Source organism: Mytilus trossulus, chromosome 14 (genome assembly GCF_036588685.1).
Source record: "Mytilus trossulus isolate FHL-02 chromosome 14, PNRI_Mtr1.1.1.hap1, whole genome shotgun sequence".
Lineage (NCBI taxonomy): Eukaryota > Metazoa > Mollusca > Bivalvia > Mytilida > Mytilidae > Mytilus > Mytilus trossulus.
The window spans coordinates 30,152,937-30,173,438 of NC_086386.1; positions in this window are offsets into that span (position 1 = coordinate 30,152,937).

A 20,502-nucleotide genomic window follows, 5' to 3' on the forward strand; every position below is an offset into this window, starting at 1 on the left:
TTAGACTCAAATATACTTTTGTAACATACATAAAACATGTTTTATCTTTCATGTGATTATTTTAAAAATCCTTACCAAAATAAATCCTTGACATTAAAGATTCTAATCCACTTTACTTTGGGGACTGTGAGGAATCTGATGTATGTATTTAAGACTAAAATGAACGTAACAAAATAGAATATCATTACAAAAACCTAATTTGATTTTATGTTGTTTTACCAACAAGTTACAGATTGTGGTGCCGTTAATTGCAAATAGAAGCATCTTACAAAAATTATCAAAAATATATAAGCTACCTTTTGTGTTCAGCCTGTTACGTTGCGTGTATATGTTCCATATTCACTCAGGAAGCCTTGTCTGCGATTGTGTATGTGTATTATATTTAGTTTGTCGAGTTATTTCAACTCTGAACATCTTTATGCACTACTTAGCTTATACAAAACGTACGTCGGCAGAACACGCACACAAAGGCTGACCACAGGTCAACAAGTTATGGATTGTGAGAAATTGTGTAGTAAGATATACCAACCTACTTCTTTTAACACCAATATGATGATAGCATGCATGAAAAACGGAGGTGCACTTAGGGCATAACTTAGATTAGACAATTGGAGTATAATTACCTGTTTTTGTTACAATTATAATTTGTAAAACAGGTCTTTTTATCTATTTAGAAGATTTTTTGTTTTCTAGGTAAATTAATTAATGAGTGATGGATTTCTCTTAGAACAAATGTAACGGTTCAAGTGAATAAGTACAGAGAGAACAACAGTTATATTGTGTTTATGGTTGAGACAATAGAACTGACAATCGTTTGAATAGATTGACCAATAGCAGATGCATCTGTGGAAAGTTTCCCTTTGTTCGAAATAACACTCGTGTGGAACCTTTTTTTTATATACAAAACTTGATTTTAAACATTTATGTCTTTTAGTTTCTGTAATAGTAGAAAACTGATTTTTTTTTTTTGTATTTGGTAAACATATATTGTTTTATACTGTAGACATATTCCTCTTAGAATGCGTTTTAACTTGTTTTTTGTTATCCTGCAGCTTGGTCACTGTTACAGGCGGAAATCATGTGCCATTTCTACATTATAATGATTGCCAAAATGAAACACAGATATCAATCAGAGTTCAAATGACGTGAGGAAAGCAATTATAAGCAAAGATAAGGCCTATCATTAATAAGATCCAAATAATGAATAGCTTGCTATAAAGTCCAGACGAAAATTGTAATAAAAACTTAATAGACAAAACGTACGGCCTTTGGTATAACAAAACAGTTTACGAAAAAAAGATACGATCCAATGTCAACCACTGAACTACATGCTCCTGACAGACAAATACATAAAGTAAGAGGGTTAAACAACTTGATTTCACCAAATACTCCCTTTAAAGAAGACATTTTTTTTATTTTGTTTGCCATCATTTCTAGCATTATTTAAAAATATTTGGCTATAAACAATATGTTAAAAGTAATGACCAATATGAAACTACACCATCAACCAACCACTAATCTTTATAGACGTATACACAAATGCTAACATAGAGAAGAACATTTTTATGATTTGAGTCAACGAGGTTAATAACGGGGTTCGTGTTGTTTATTCTTTGGTTTTCTATGTTGTGTCATGTGTACTATTGTTTGTCTGTTTGTCTTATTAATTTTTAGCCATGGCGTTGTCAGTTTGTTTTAGAGTTATGAGTTTGACTGTCCCTTTGGTATCTTTCTTTCCTCTTTAATAAAAATAGGGGTTAAAAGATACCAAAGGGACATTCAGACTCATAGATAAAAAAATAAACTGACAACGCCAAGGATAAAAAAAAGAAAAAGACAAACAGACAAGTAAAAGTACAAACGACACAACTAAGAAAACAAGCACAGAAGTCAGCAATACCAAATGAGATATGAATACGGTAATTTTATCGTGTGACGAAATGTCGAATACTTCAAATGATATCTAATGGTTTCCTACATGTACCTCTTACATAGATACAATTTGTTATGCTCTACGGCTTTCCCCGCATCTGCTTTGAACTGGATATTTTCAAAGGTAATTGATGTGTTTTATGAAGATGAAACGCGCATATGGTGATGGTGTACTAAATTACCAGTCAAGTATTTGATATTAGCTTTTACAACCACTGGGTGGATGCCACTACTGATCATGTTTCACCACCGACAAAATCACATACTTAATAGTCAGTAGGTTTTTGTTGACATGAAATATTTATGCAGTTATGGTTTTACAAATCATTGAAGTATTTAAACTCAATTATTTCTTTCTGAGGCATTGCTCACTTAGCCAGGTATGGTAGAATTTTTTTTCATCTGATTTTGACATTTATGATCACTATTTTTGAACAATATAAAATAGGCTACCACAATACCATGTGAATAGTACAAAAAAGACCGAGATTGGAAAACCATAAATAACTTACTCTGATAGATGTGTTAGCACGATGTCAATTTGTGATTGATTAAGCCAGCAGTCGTCAGTCTAGGCACGCTGTTTATAAAGGTCAAACATAGACAATTATCCATTAAGTACGGTGTATACCATAATTTCTTTCATTAAAATTGCTACTTTTTAAATCTCATGATTCAAAATTAGTTTCTTAATATAAATGTAGCTATTTTTGTAATCATTAATGATCAATACTATTTTGCTTGCAATTTACAAATTGTTTGAATTAGATACATTACTAGCAATCTTATTATATTGAAAAAAGGTATTGGATATGTATTTTAGGGAGAGTAACCGAACAGGACAATAGCTTAACCAAATGTGATCAACACATTGTATGAAAGAATAAAAAGATCCAACTTTATTTTAAGTAGGTTAAAATGTAAAGCATTCAAAGTATGTGTGTGTGTACAAGAGATAGAAGATTCACATGTGTACAATTTCGTGCATTTATTATTGCTAATTTTGTAGAATGGACTGAAATGCGAGATTTCTGTTTGCTATTTCAAGAAATTTTGCATGCATTTAAATGTATTTCAATCATAATTTTTTTATATTAGGAAATTTGATATGAGTGCCAATGAGACAACTCTCCATCCAAGTAAACATTTATAAAATAAAACTACTATAGGTCAAAGTACGGTCTTCCACATGGAGCCTTGGCTCACACCGAACATCAAGCTATACAGGGCCCACAAAACAATTAGTGTAAAAAAATCAAATGGAAAAAACAACAGTATAATCTAAATAAAAAACGAGAGACGAGAAATACGTAATATGCACTACATCCATTTATGTATAAGAATATGAGTTCATTTCATTGCGAAACTCATTAAGTCGCATTAATTTTTGAATTTACAGTAAGTTAAAATATACAATCACAAATGAATAACTGTGATTCAATTGCATTTACTCTAATCATAATTTTGTTTGTGTTATTTAAAAAAAAAAAGGTGAGTAATATAATACTTACTAAATGAGCAGAAAGTTGATAAACCAGGGGTATGCCAAAGAACGTCTCGTCCTTTTTCTAAAAAAGTTCATCGGAAGATACCAAGAACTTGTTGATAAATATTCCGTATCAACTACACAAATAATACAAGATGGTCTTGAAGTCTAGATTTTGCGTACTGACGTTGGTTATCATCTTAATAACGTGTTATAGTATTCTTTTATTTGTCTTTATTTATATTACTTTTACTGTTAAGTCAGGTTATTAAATATTCATTTTACGTGAATCTGTGGTTATGTTAAACATCATACATTGAACGACAAAATTATTTCATTTATTAATATTACTTTTACTTATGGATCTTGACATACTATGAATGACAAAACTATTTTATTCAATAATACTACTTTTTCTATTTAGTCTTTTTTTTTATAATATACATTTGACGTGAAACTGTACTTATGTATCCCGTCATACTTTGAACCACACAATTATTTTATTTATTATTATTACTTTTACTGTTAAGTCTGTTTTTGTTATATCTACATTACGTGACTCTGCATTTATGTAGGCCGTCATACTTTCAACGACAGGATTATGTTTATGTCTACCTGTGCGAATTTCAAACGCGCAATTTTACACCAGTACTGAAAACCTTCCATCCTTTCCGGGTTGACTTTACATAGATACATTAAGTCGATTAAGAAAAGCAAAATGAGTAGGTTAAATTTGATGTATGTCTTTTTGTGCTTCTTCGTTAAACTTGTTGTTTTATGGTAATGTTAAGATGATAACACAATATTGACTGATGTACCCCTATTTTTGACATTTTTACTCTTTGAGTATGTTTGTTTTGTTCATGCATCGTTGACAATGTAATGCAATTTGATGCGACTGTCATAGAAGTGAGAGGTTTAGCTCGCTATAAAACCAGGTTCAATCCACCATTTTCTACATTAAAAAATGCCTCTACCAAGTCAGGAATATGACAGTTGTTATCCATTCGTTTGATGTGTTTGGACTTTTGATTTTAGACTTTCCTTTATGAATTTTCCTCGGATTTCAATATTTTTGTGTTTTTACTTATTTATTTCAGCAGATATACATGATATACAGACGAATAATGAACAAAATATTAAAAAGTTATAAATTTAAAGAGAAAATAATGTCATTTAGTTTAGTTTTATACGTTTTTTCAATTACTTTTCATATATCTCATTATTCCTTACCCTTATAGTTCTTTTTTAATTCATAGCATGGTTGGCAAGAAATTGATTTGTTAGTAATGAAATAAAGATGGAAGTAAAAATAAATAAGTAAAGTTAAAAAAAAAAATGAAATTACTGACAAATACAGATTTAGATCTAAACTGACAATAAACACACTGTTTTAAAATTATCAACCACAAATCAAAAATATTATTCCATTGTATAATTGAAACACTAAAATTGTCAGTTTCTTATATAAATTTCATCACGAGATCTTCTAATGTAAAGTAGAATTTCTACTTCGTGGTCAGATAAACATAACTTGAAGGCGTTTTGTCATTATCTTAATGTATTATCTTGCATTTTTATTAGTTTCCTTAATAACTGGAACTACACAAGAAAAGAGTATAAGGCATGCGTTTGCCAAGTTTCATATCATTCCTAGGATTATGTAAACAGCTCTCTAGAATCACTTGTGGCATACCTTCTGTTGATTTGTCGCCCATAAATTATTGCAAACTTTTCAATACTAAAAATAAAAAAACAGCATTATATTTAGGTCATAATAAGTATATGATTTTTTAAGCTTTTGTAGTCCAATTTGTTCAAATAATGGAACTGTGAGAATCATACCCTTATACAACATATTAAAAGATAAAATAATTAAATTATACTATTCTTTTGTGCAGTACTGCTTTGTATAATATATTATGCAGTGAGACCAAAGACTTGTCCAAAATTGATAATTATACTACTGCTGGAATGTTGTGATATGACAAAAAAATAATCAGCCTCGACGTCAATTAAATGACAGAATAACACGAAAAACTCTATTTTATTATCTTAGATCTATCCCCTTACCAGTTGTAAATCAATCTTTATTATCCTCTTGTTCTCTCAGTGACATCCAGATATTAGGTTTTCTGAAGACTATATTTTGTTTTCGAACACGCATTGTGTTATCTTTATTGGTTTTATTATTCAGGTATTATCGTTTTGCAAGTTTAAAAGTCATATTTGGGTTTTCAGTTAAAATAATTTAATTGGTTGGGTCGTTGTCTTCTTGAAACATACCCTAGTTCCTTACACAATTCTATTCTATCCAAAAAGACAATCAATGCCATGAAATCATCTACCTCTAGACGAAGATACTGAAAACATCTCTTAATTTCCGAAGAATATACATGCACATTTTTTAATTTTTATATTAATGTGCAGTCAATAATAATTTTTGACAGCAAATATATCAAAAAGCAATCAATGCATATATTTTTTATTGTTGGTTTCATATCCTAATAAAGTATTTGATTCGTTTAGTTAGACTTCCATGTTCAACTATTTATGAAAATGTCACTAAAATATCAGAAAGAAGAGTGATATTCCCCAGGTGTATTTAAAATATATGGAATTAAAAAGCTAGAAACCTTTAATAATATCTACAGCAAATAAAATTACTTTCTCTCTATTTCTTGCATATTGATACAGATTACACAATTGTCTTTGTATGCGCTCGTGGTTGACATAATTTCTATGTATGCATTTTTTCGTGCGTCTTAATTATTTGCAGATAGATCAAAAACAGAATTTTCGTTGATATGTAATTTCGTCGTTTTGCCGAAGCTCGCATACAAGCCTATAGAAAATTTGTACTTTTTTAAGCATTTAAAATTCTTGGTTCACCCGTACCAACACAATCCACGGAAATTAGTATAACACAAATAGTAATGAATCCATCGACCTCATACAGTGAATGATGGTCTAAGAGTTAAGACATATTTCCTGGTTATACTTACATAAGAAAACTAGATGGATCCCAAATGTCGAAAAATAAAATCAATTTTCCCTTCTAGAGCACCTGTTAGTTTTTCTTTGTTGTATTTTTGGTATTATTGTTTGTCTAATAGTCTTGATGGTAATTAGACATGGCGTTATCAGTTCATTTCGACTTATGAGTTCGAATGCCCTGTTGGTATCTTTCGTTTTTTTTATAACTGTATATTATGTCTTGGCATTAGAGGAACTCGATTTCGATAACATATGTTTGACAGTCTCTTTTTAATTTGGTCACAACTTCCCTATCTTAAAGCTGCTTTGAAGGTTGATAATTGTTTACTTTTATAAATATCTATTGATGAAGAACGTTTGGAGACGTCCAGATATTTTTGTTTATGTTCAGGATTGTATTGGTTGCTGTATAACAAATGTATATGAGTAACGTTCTTTAATTTATGTGTCGAAGAACTGCATGGATAAAGTTGTCACAGAAAGCAAGTAAACACGAGTTTATAACAATTTATAATAACTAACAATCATTTTGAGGGTTACTCTTTTAGAGATCTTTAGATTTGGTATAACAATGTTTGTTATATACAATTAAGCAGATAAACATATACATATTGCTCTACCGTTAATGTACGACATTTATTCATTTAAGACATGTTAACCCTGCCACATTATTTATGTATGTGCCTGTCCAAAGTCAGGAGACTGTTATTCAGTGGTTGTCGTTTGTTTATGTGTTACATGTTTGGTTTTTTTCTTTCATTTTTTACATAAATAAGGCCGTTAGAATTGTTTTACATTTTCTTATTGGGGCCTTTTATAGCTGACTATGCGGTATGGGTTTTACTCATTGTCGAAGGCCGTACAGTGACCTATAATTGATAATGTTTGTTTCATTTTAGTCTTTTGTGGATAGTTGTCTCATTGGCAATCATACCACATCTTGTTTTTTATAAAACAGTTATAAAATTGCATGAAATTAATATTGGTAATTTCTTTTCATTTCATAAATCTTTTTAATCAGTTATATATCTTTATCCTTATATATTTTAAGAGCAAGAATGGGAACTAATTATACAAATATTACTGCTCGCATTTTTAGTACTGCAAAAATAGAGAGTATAAATAAACTGGGAAGTCTGAATCTTCACAAACAAGAAACACACTGTTCCTAAATTATATCATTCACAAATCAATAGCATTGTCCTACGGGATAATTGAAACTCTCAAGTTGACAGTTTCATATATAGAACTCGTCACGAAATCTTCTAATATAATGCAGAATGTCTATTTCTTGGACAGATAAACATAATTTGGTAGCGTTTTGTCATTATCTAACAGCATTATGTTGTCATTCTAGTAGTTTCCTTAATTACTGGACCTAAACACGAAAGGATATAAGACACGCGTTTGTTATGTCTCACAATTTTTAAAGATTATTCAGACATAAGCTTTCATAAGATCACTTGTTGCATACCATTTGTTGATTTATCGCCGTAATTGAGGATTTTGAAATCAGCACAAATATTGAAAATCGAAAAATAAAAATTAGAAATATATTTGTACTATGTTATCTTCAATCATCAAATGATTGATACCAGGATGTTAATGTTGTACGCCGGACGCGCGTTTTGTCTACAAAGGATAGACTCACCAATGACTAAAAAAAACAAGGAAAACATCTTTCTCAAAACTATTTTAATAAATACATCTTACATGATGGCCAATATACCATCCTTCATCGTGTTTCGCCTTCATGGTTTTTTTTAAAAGAAGTGAACAATATTTATTTTATCCAATTACTTTTTTTTTTATGTTTTTGAGTTTATAATTCATTTCAACTATTGCTACAATACATATACAAAATGTGTTATGAGTGCCAATGATGCAATACTCAGTCACAATCTGTTAAAGTCAACTATTATAGTTCAAAGTACGGTTTCCAACACAGATCCATGGCTCACACCGAACAGCAAGCTATAAAAAAATGACAAGTGTTAAACCGACCAAACGGGGAAACCAATGGTCTTATTTGTATTAAAAAAACCAACCAGAACCACACCAACAAATGACAACTACCGAATCACAGATTCCCGACTTAGGACAGGTGCAAACAAATACAGCGGATTTGAACGTTTAAAAAGGTACCAACCTTTATCCTTATCAGAATGAATAGTTTAACATCACAATAAAGGAGACATACTATAAAATATTAATTGAAATGGCTAAAGACAATCAAAAGAAATACTAACACAAGTGAACATATACTGAACGAATAAATGTGATTTATGACACAATGTAAATACAAAATCAATAAAATAAGGGATGAATACAAAAATACAACATTAGTCTACCGCTGTGATATGTTAAACAATTTAAGGAAATAGCAACAAAAAACTTTGAGACCAAAAAGTACAATTTAATTCTTCTCAACTATTTTGTTTGAACGAACGTTATCATTAAACAACTGCCTGTACCTAAAACCTTTGAAGGTACTCTTACAGTCTTTAAACATTTACTATTATACTTTTGCCTTTATTGTGAAATCCATCGCACATTCAGCCCAGACGGCAATTAAACGACAGAATAGCACGAAAAACTATACTTTATTATTTCAACCTATACCCTTATGAGTTATTAATCAATCTTTATTGTCCCTTTGTTTACTCAGTGACGTGGAGATAACAAATACTAGTACTCTGTAATCGCCGGGTTTTTTTTGTAGTTATTGTTGTAAATGCAGTTTAAAACGTGTTGTAAGTTTTTAAGTCAAATATCTATCAAAATACCATACTGTAGGTGAATGTATGTAACAAATATACATTTCGAATACACATTATTCATTTACGGACTTTAAAGCGTCTTACATTAAAGTGAGCGGTGCATCTATAGCTGCAAAACAATGTTTAATGCACCGTTTTCCTCTTAAGGAAATACCTCTACAAAGTCAGACAAAGAAAACTTGTTAAACATTCACTTCATGTGTTTGCGCATTTTAAAGGGAAATTTAGTGATGTATGAGGTTGATACATAATTTACTTGATCAGTTTAAGTATATTGATTGAAGTCTCACCCGAAGTTAATACATATTCATGTGTTGATAGTATTTACTGATGTCAACATTTAGGATTGATAAATTTATATATATTTTAAGAGTATTATCATTACGTTTGTTCCGATTCCATTGTACATTTTTAGTACATCTTCAATTTATTAATGTTCTGAAAAAATACAATTATGTAAAACTGGTTTAAAATAGTCATTGAAAATAAAAACATAGAGTGTGTAGATGACAAGTTCTGTTTTAATTATTAACAAACAAGAATCACGTAGAGGTTTTGTTATTATTTTACTTGCGAAACCATTCGCATACAGATTGCCAATGGGATATTTCAACTCTGAATTTGTCAGATTCATTTTGTATAGATTCATCAAAATCAAACTTCAAATATAATGCATAATGTCTTTTTCGTGCTCTCATTGTGTAAACGATTTCCAATCAGATGATAGCTGTGTTATGGAAAAAACGGTTAACGTTGTAATTTGTTACATTCTGGGATAATTTTCACATTTTCTGTAAATTTGATATGTTTAATGTAAAAACCAGGACACGAACGTTACTCATGTGTTGAAGTATTAGACAGATGCCAGCATGCTCGTCTTCCTTTTTGGCTTGTTTTAATTACAAATAATCAGCTAACAAGTAATAAAAACGACAGAGTTACACATGAATAATTTGTCGTATTTCATTACAAGTTGTAAATTTCATAGTGAACAATTCTTTATTCACTCGATGACCCAGATATTACACACGGTTATGTTGGAACTTTTTTGTTCCTGTAGTTTAATATAGAATATGTCGTTTTTGTTGTTTATGGTTTTTAGGAAAAAGAAATAGGTTTCCTAGGAATTTTCTTACCCCAGGAGTAGATTACCTTAACCGTATTTGGCACAACTTTTTGGAATTTTGGGTCCTCAATGCTCCTCAACTTTGTATTTGTTTGGCTTTTTAACTATTTTGATCTGAGCGTCACTGATGAGTCTTATGTAGACGAAACGCGCGTCTGGCGTATAAAATTATAATCCTGGTACTTTTGATAACTATTTCCTAGGGTGCTTGATTTTAAATGCAAAACAAAATTGTAACGAGAAATAATTTGTAGCGACATATATAGTTCATAATAACAATATTGACAACAAACAACTCATTTACAATGAACAAAAATAAAGTTAACCATGCAAGCTAGTAGGTTGGACATATCATACCATATGATTAGGTATATGTATTGGCGTTTTTAAATAAAATTGTCACTCGATAAGATGTGAAGAAAATGGCTGTAACGAGTAAGGATATGACAGTTGATTTTCATCCGAATTCGTTTGATGTGTTTGCGCTTTTAATTTTGCCTTTTGATTACTTACTTTTCATTTTTAATTGTCCTAGGAGTTCATTTTTTTGTGATTTTGTTCTTTTGGATTAAATCAAGAGAATCTCTGTATTGGAGTATTTAGCTGGAAGGTCCATTTTAATGTCGCAAGTTTGGTTCATCAAATCTTTATGTATTTTGAATAACGGTTTTGAACCTTAACATTTTTAAATTGTGTTACCTCAGGCATGTTTTCCGTGTGTTACAACAGTAACGATAAATACATAAGAATCATTATAAGTAACCAGTTTCTATGCATGTGTTTTATACCCGTATCATTTTAATTTCAGTTTCGTTTTAATTACATCGCAAGGCCATTGACAGAACCTTTTTTTTAGTGAAATTTAAATCAAAAGATTAAATGTAAAAGTACGATATTATAAAGGAAGATATATCGCATGGGAAATCAAAACAAAACGAAACTGACAATTTCTGATTTTAATCTTAATAAACAAGAATCTAGCTGTTCCAGATTAACGCAATCCAACAAAGCTGTTTGGAAGTACCATATTAATAAAGTGCATCAAGGTTAATACAACATTTATACACTAAAGACAGTAAACGAAAATTATTGCGACATATGTTAAAATCATTGATTGCCTACACTCTGGTTTTATACCAGCGTCAACGTTAATACAACATGGATGTTGTCTTATTTATTATTTTTCATTGTTTATATTTCTATTTGTATTTATTTCACCTTCTATTGAAGATAATGATAATAAGAATCATTTAATAAACTATTAAACCTACAAGACTCTTGATTCGCTACTAATTAGAAGAATCAGTGACGTCACAAATTACACGCCCAAAACTCAATACTACAACGTTTAACATTTTTACACATGACAATTTTATTTTTATTTTCTTCACTCCGTGCTCTGAAAGTATAAATCAATATTCATAAAGGGCATCAAGGGTTATACAAAATTTATACACTAAAGACAGTAACATTGTCTTATTTAAAACACGAACATTATTGCGACATATGTTAAAATTATTGATTGCCTACAATCTTGTTTTACATCAGCGCCAACGTTAATAAAACATGGATGTTGTCTTATTCATTTTCATTGTTTATATTTCTATTTGTAATGTGTAGTTTTTTCTTCTTCTATTGAAGATAATGATAATACGAATCATTCAAAAAACTCTTAAACCTACAAGACTCTTGATTTGCTACTCCAGACATGCGTTTCGTCTAAATTAGAATAATCAGTGACGTCCAAATAAATCTATTTAAAACTGCAAAGACAAATGAATTTATACAAATGATTCATTATTTATGAATGAACTGCACATATACATTATATTATACATATGCTAGAGTTATTGAAAACCAGGCTAATCTTAACTGGTTTCCCTTCTTGTCTAGTTTGAACTGGTAGCAATTTCAAAATATAGGCTTTTCAAAATACATTTCTCAAAAAACGATCCGCTGTAAAACAACTATTGCAGCACATGCGAAACATTTTTCCTCAAATTAATTGTTCTAAAACAAATAAATAATCAAGACAGAGCAGAACATATTCATTTGTGTTATACTTCCTTCAATCTCTGAATGCTTTAAATAAAGGCAACAGTAGTATATCGTTGTTCAAAACTCATAAATCCATGGACAAAAAACAAAATCGGGATAGCAAACTAAAACCGAGGGAAACGCATTAGATATAAGAGGAGAACAACGACGTCGACACAACACTAAAATGTAACACACACAGAAGCATTATGTCATACATATTACAATCAGTAACAGCAATCAGGTCACACGCCCAAAACACAACACTATTACACAAGTGACATTACAATTTTATTTTTATTTTCTTCACTCCGTGCTCTGAAAGTATTAATCAATGTTTAGTGTCCTTTTATTCATTCGATGTAAAGCTAGATAACGCAATTTTCCTTAGAATTTATTGTCCGTTAACACAAATTATGTAGTTTGATTTAATTACTTGTCATGTGCTATAATTGTGTATATTTACTAAAACACAATTTCGTTATCCACTAACAAATGAAAATGTTGGGTTAATTAAGTTATTTTTATCTAATAAAACAGTAATTCGCCCAAAACTCTAAGTACTTTAATAATATCATAGAAGATTTCAAACCACTTTGAACTTTACAATAGGTTGACCGAAATCATCAAATGTGGATTACAATTATTCAGATTAGAATTTTACTAAAAAAATGAATAATATATTGATCGACACGAATTTGCATTCTAAATATAAACCAATTCTAGACTGATTGGTAGTTTTTTCAAACACACCAAGTACCCATAGTTACAGATGGGTGCGGTCCTAACCTTGACACAAGTTAACTTAGAGTTAACTTGTTGACTGCTTTCTAAGTTAACTTGAGAATTTTTAAGCAGTCAAGCAAGTTAACTTCGTCGTTGGCGGACCAGACCTACGGTCTGCTTTTTTAGGACTGCTGCAGACCTATCGAAAAGTCTGCTCCAGACCAGACCTGTGGACAAGTCTGCTTTTGACCAGTCCCGAGGACAGGTCTGCCCCAGACCAGACCTGTGGACAAGTCTGCTTTTGACCAGTCCTGAGGACAGGTCTGCCTCAGACCAGACCTATGGACAGGTCTGCCGAGTCCTGACCAGACCTGAGGACAGGTCTGCTTTTGACCAGACATGTGGACAAGTCTGCTATTGACCAGACCTGAGGACAGCTCTGCTTATGACAGATTACCGTTATAAGAGTTTTCATATCAGACTTGAGCTTTCATTAAAAAATGTAAACAAAACAAACAAATATTACATTCGCATTGTTTTTCCACAGATATCATTTATTATTTACTCGCTAGACTCTACTAGATATTAATACAAATGCTCTCTTTTATTTGATATACATGTATTCTTATATAAATAAAAAAATGGCTATACGATCACACAGAGGTTTTTTTTATTAGAAGGCGGATAGAAAGGTTATCCAACGCATCGGAACAATTTTCTTATATCACGGGATATCGGCAACATTGTCTACGTTACTTCGTTCCCCGTTGTTTACCTGTCCCTTCCTAAATTTTACTTTATGCATAAATTTATACTTGCATGGATATTTCATTGATATTCAACTTGTTTTCATTGGATTTACTATTCTATTTCCCGCAGAATATTCTACAGAAATTGTACAGTGTCCGTAAGCATACGGTGAAGTAAAACTATCAACAATCTCGTCAAATTCGTCAAATTTGTCATTGCCGATATTTATATGGGACGTCCTAAAATTATACTCAATGCGCACTTTAATGAACTAGTCGCCACTTGACGTTTAACTATAATAAAGTCAATCAACCGACATAATAGATTCCAAGAAGAGAACCTCGTATACTTTTTTTTTATTAAATCATTGTAAATAGTACAAATGACATGTCAGTGTTGGTACGGATTCGTTGGTACTTTGATGAGGATACCCTTTGATGATGTGGCATAATACATGTAGTTTTGTTTTACACGAACACCATCATGAACTCCTATAAATGATGTGACTGTTATTATGAATAAAGAGATGAAATTCTGACATTCTCAATTTATTCAGAATATTTTTTGCATTAATAGTTTTCCAATATTATTGATTACGTGTACATTTACGGTCCTACTAAAATGTGAACAGGAGCTCCAGGAGAAGACATTAAGGCGCTCGTTTCAATGGTATCGGGTATATAGATTTGCAAATAAAAGTGCACATTATAAGATCAGTTTTGGTCAAATAGTTTTGTTTTCCAAGTCAGCATGAGGTATTAAAACTACTGAAATTTTGTTACGTATCAATATTTTGAATAAAAGGAGGACACGCTTGTATCCTAAATTTATGCGAAAAAAATGTTGTTGTTATTACATGTATATTGCAATATTGCTGTCCATTGTCATGATTGTATTATACATTAAATCCTGACATTAAAAATATGGCTGATTTACTATGTGGGTATATAGATTTACAAATTAAAGTGCACATATGGTCAGTTTTGGTAATGCGGTCAAATAATTTTGTTGTACAAGTCAGCTAGAGGTATCAAAACTTCTGAAATTTTGTTACGTATCAATATTTTGAATAAAATGAGGACATGCTGGTATCCTAAATGTATGCGAACAAAAATTTGTTGTTTATATTATATTGCAAAATTGCTGTCCATTGTCATGATTGTATTATACATTAAATCCTGACATAAAAAATATGGCTGATTTACTATGCTGGTATATATATTTACAAATTAAAGTGCATATATGGTCAGTTTTGGTGGATGCGGTCAAATAATTTTGTTGTACAAGTCAACTGGAGGCATCAAAACTACTGAAATTTTGTTATGTATCAGTATTTTAAGTAAAAAGAGGACATGCTGGCACCCTTAATTTAGGCGAACAAAAATTTGTTGTTATTATTTTGCAATATTGCTGTCCATTGTCATGATTGAATTATACATTAAATCCTGACATTGAAAATAAGGCTGATTGACTTTGCTGGTATATAGATTTACAATTTAAAGTTCACAAAATTTGTTGTAATTATATTGCAATATTGCTGTCCATTGTCATGATTGTATTATACATTGATTCTGGCATAAAAAATATGGCTGATTAACTATGAGGGTATATAGATTTAGAAATTAAAGTGCATATGTAGTAAGTTTTGGTGGATGCGGTCAAATAATTTTGTTGTACTTGTCAGCCAGAGGTATCAAAACTACTGAAATTTTGTTACGTATCAATATTTTGAATAAAATGAGGACATACTGGTATCCTAAATTTATGCTAACAAAAATTTGTTGTTATTATATTGCAATATTGCTGTCCATTGTCATGATTGTATTATACATTGAATCCTGACATAAAAAAAATGACTGATTTACTGTCCGAGTATATAGATTTTCAAATTAAAGTTCACATATGGTCAGTTTTGGTGGATGCGGTCAAAAAATTTTGTTGTACAAGTCAACTGGAGGTATCAAAACTACTTAAAATTTTGTTACGTATCAATATTTTGAATAAAATGAGGACATGCTGGTATCCTAAATTTATGCGAACAAAAATTCGTTGTTATTATATTGCAATATTGCTGTCCATTGTCATGATTGTATTATACATTGAATCCTGACATAAAAAATATGGCTGATTTACTATGCAGGTATATAGAGTTACAAATTAAAGTGCATATATGGTCAGTTTTGGTGGATGCGCTCAAATAATTTTGTTGTACTTGTCAACTGGAGGTATCAAAACTACTGAAATTTTGTTACGTATCAATATTTTGAATAAAATGAGGACATGCTGGTATCCCAAATTTATGCGGACAAAAATTTGTTGTTATTATATTGCAATATTGCTGTCCATTGTCATGATTGTATTATACATTGAATCCTGATATAAAAAATATGGCTGATTTACTATGTGGGTATATAGATTTACAAATTAAAGTGCATATATGGTCAGTTTTGGTGGATGCGGTCAAATAATTTCGTTGTACAAGTCAACTGGAGGCATCAAAACTACTGAAATTTTGTTACGTGTCAGTATTTTAAGTAAAAAGAGGACATGCTGGCACCCTTAATTTAGGCGAACAAAAATTTGTTGTTATTATATTGCAGTATTGCTGTCCATTGTCATGATTGTATTATACATTGAATCCTGACATTAAAAATATGGCTGATTTACTGTGCTGGTATATAGATTTACAATTTAAAGTTCACATATGGTCAGTTTTGGTGGATGCGGTCAAATAATTTTGTTGTACAAGTCAACTGGAGGCATCAAAACTACTGAAATTTTGTTACATATCAGTATTTTAAGTAAAAAGAGGACATGCTGGCACCCTTAATTTAGGCAAACAAAAATTTGTTGTTATTATATTGCAATATTGCTGTCCATTGTCATGATTGTATTATACATTGAATCCTGACATTAAGAATAAGGCTGATTTACTTTGGGAGGTATAAAAACTACTGAAATTTTGTTACGTATCAATATTTTGAATAAAATGAGCACATGCTGGTATCCTAAATTTATGCGAACAAAAATTTTTTGTTATTATATTGCAATTTTGCTGTCCATTGTCATGATTGTATTATACATTGAATCCTGATATAAAAAATATGGCTGATTTACTATGTGGGTATATAGATTTACAAATTAAAGTGCACATATGGTCAGTTTTGGTGGATGCGGTCAAATAATTTTGTTGTACTTGTCAACTGGAGGTATCAAAACTACTGAAATTTTGTTACGTCTCAATATTTTGAATAAAATGAGGACATGCTGGTATCCTAAATTTATGCGAACAAAAATTTGTTGTTATTATATTGCAATATTGCTGTCCATTGTCATGATTGAATTATACATTGAATCCTGATATAAAAAATATGGCTGATTTACTGTGTGGGTATATATAGATTTACAAATTAAAGTGCATATATGGTCAGTTTTGGAGGATGCGGTCAAATAATTTTGTTGTACAAGTCAACTGGAGGCATCAAAACTACTGAAATTTTACTACATATCAGTATTTTAAGTAAAAAGAGGACATGCTGGCACCCTTAATTTAGGCGAACAAAAATTTGTTGTTATTATATTGCAATATTGCTGTCCATTGTCATGATTGTATTATACATTGAATCCTGACATTAAAAATATGGCTGATTTACTGTGCTGGTATATAGATTTACAATTTAAAGTTCACATATGGTCAGCTTTGGTAATGCGGTCAAATAATTTTGTTGTACAAGTCAGCTGGAGGTATCAAAACTACTGAAATTGTGTTACGTATCAATATTTTGAATAAAATGAGGACATGCTGGTATCCTAAATTTATGCAAACCAAATTTTTGTTATTATATTGCAATTTTGCTGTCCATTGTCATGATTGTATTATACATTGAATCCTGACATAAAAAATATGGCTGATTTACTTTGCAGGTACATTGATTTACAAATTAAAGTGCATATATGGTCAGTTTTGGTGGATGTGGTCAAATAATTTTGTTGTACAAGTCAACTGGAGGCATCAAAACTACTGAAATTTTGTTACGTATCAGTATTTTGAGTAAAAAGAGGACATGCTGGCACCCTTAATTTAGGCGAACAAAAATTTGTAGTCGTTATTTAAATGAATTAAATTATTGCTGATTGTGGCTGCATTGTTCAAGGATGTATTACTAATAAGGACGTATACACCTAACATCAAATATACTTCTTTTCAAAAAAATACATTTTAATACGATTGAATTTGATCTCGGAATATATATATATTCAGTGCCTGTTATCATTGTAACCGAGATCGTTTTTATAATAGATAGATTGTCAGAACACAAATAAATTTGTGTTACGTTCTGTGCGTACTTATTTTCAAATATTTGTATTTAATCCTGTTCATAAAACGGAAGTATTAATTTTCAAATTATTTTATTTTTGATGTTTATACTACGAAACAAAGATATTATTTTTTATTTTTTTTAAATTAACGAAGAGCGGTCCTGGTTACAAGTTAACTTAGTGTTGAGCAGACCAGTCAAAAGTTAACTTGAGAACAGGTCTGGTTTTGATCGGATTTGTCCAAGCAGAAGTTAACTTTGTGGCAGGACCGGTTTCCAAGTTAACTTATGTTAACTTTATGACAGGACTGGTTCCGAAGTTAACTTATGTTAACTTATGACATGACTGGATACGTCCCTGTTCGAAGTTAACTTATATCAATAGCGGACCTGTTTCCAAGTTAACTTTTTGGCAGACATAAAAACAGTCCTAGGACCAAGTCCGCTTTTCAAGTTAACTAGATTTTGGTCCTAGGACTGGTCAGAGCAGTCCTATATTCGGTCACAGGTTAACTTTGACCAGTCCAAATGACTGGTTATCAAGTTAACTTGCTGTACAGGTTAGGAGTGCACCCATCTGTAGCTTAAGAATTACCTTAGATATATTTGAAAAACCTTTTCGGAATTTTGATCCTCAATGCTCTTCAACTTCGTACTTTAATTTATTTGACCTTTTTAAATTTTGGATTCGAGCATTACTAATGAGTCTTTTAAAGACGAAACACGCGTCATAAATACAAAATTTAATCCTGGTTTTCTATGATGAGTTTATTTCAACAGCCATCATATTTTTTCGAATTCGGAAAACAAAATATTATATTTTTCAAGTTACTGCAACATAAATATGATCTCTACCGTTTGTCAATATTGGTCAATATCAGTAATGCGACTCACATTGGGAAACTAACGCTGTGAGTAAACAACAAATCGCTGTGCAGTGATATTGGTCATGTTCCTTTTTTAACACGTGACTGAGCTTAACATTTTGTGTTAATTAGGAAAGTAGAGTAGAGGACAACATAATGAATTTTTAAACACTGTTAATTTATTACATAAGATTTACAATGGAAATGGGGAATATATTATAGAAACAACAACCCGACCAAAGAACAGATAACCCCTTAATGAGTTTTAATCACAGCGACAAAATATCGCACATGCAAAGCATTACAGTTTCAAAGATCTTATTTAGTGAAAACAAGGATCCGAATCATCAAGGGATTTTCGGGATGTGCTTATTTACGACAACATTTATCTCACTTCGTGCCCCGAAAATTAACGATATATGTGAAAATGTCTCAGCTTCGAAACGAGCAATCATACATATTCAAGTTTAATCTGAGCGTCACTGATGAGTCTTATGTAGACGAAACGCGGGTCTTGCGCATTAAATCATAATTCTGGTACCTTTGATAACTATTTACACCACTAGGTCGATGCCACTGCTGGTGGACGTTTCGTCCCAGAGGGTATCACCAGCCCAGTAGTCAGCACTTCGGTCTTGACATGAATAAAAACCATATGGTCATAACTTTCCTGTTTACAAACCTATGATTGTTTTCGAGGAACTAAGGATTTTCTTTTTCTTATCAAAGGCATAGACTACTTTAACCATATTTGGCAAAATGTTTTTGAATTTTTGGATTTCATTGCTCTTAAACTTTGTACTTGTTTGGCTTTTAAACTTTTTTATCTGAGCGTCACTGACGAGTCTTATGTAGACGAAACGCGCGTCTCATGTAGTAAATTATTATTCTGGTACTTTTGATAACAATATTGACTGAATTTCAGTAAAAATGTAATCATTTTCACATACGGAAAGTATGACATTTTGATCAATCACGATCATTCCTTTTTCTAACTTCAGTAGTAATGTGTCAACAACTTTTGATATCGGATATGTTCCTTACGTCGTATCTACAATCCCCTTCCCTTTCATGAATTTGACCTACCGAATTAGACTATTTACCGGATTTGTAATCACATAAGAAACACGACGGGTGCCGAATGTGGATCAGGATCTGCTTACCCTTCCGGAGCACCTGAGATCACTCCTAGTTTTTGGTGGGGTTCGTGTTGTTTATTCTTTAGTTTTCTATGTTGTGTCACGTGTACTATTGTTTTTCTGTTTGTCTATTTCATTTTTAGCCATGGCGTTGTCAGTTTGTTTTAGATTTATGAGTTTGACTGTCCCTTTGGTATCTTTCGTCCCTCTTTTGTAGACTAGTAGTAAAATACATCAATCAATACGCCCCATAATACATAAAATTATGATAGAACATTATAATTTTCCAAAAATAAAATCACCAATGATACCATCCTTATAATGTTGACGCATGACGAGCGTTA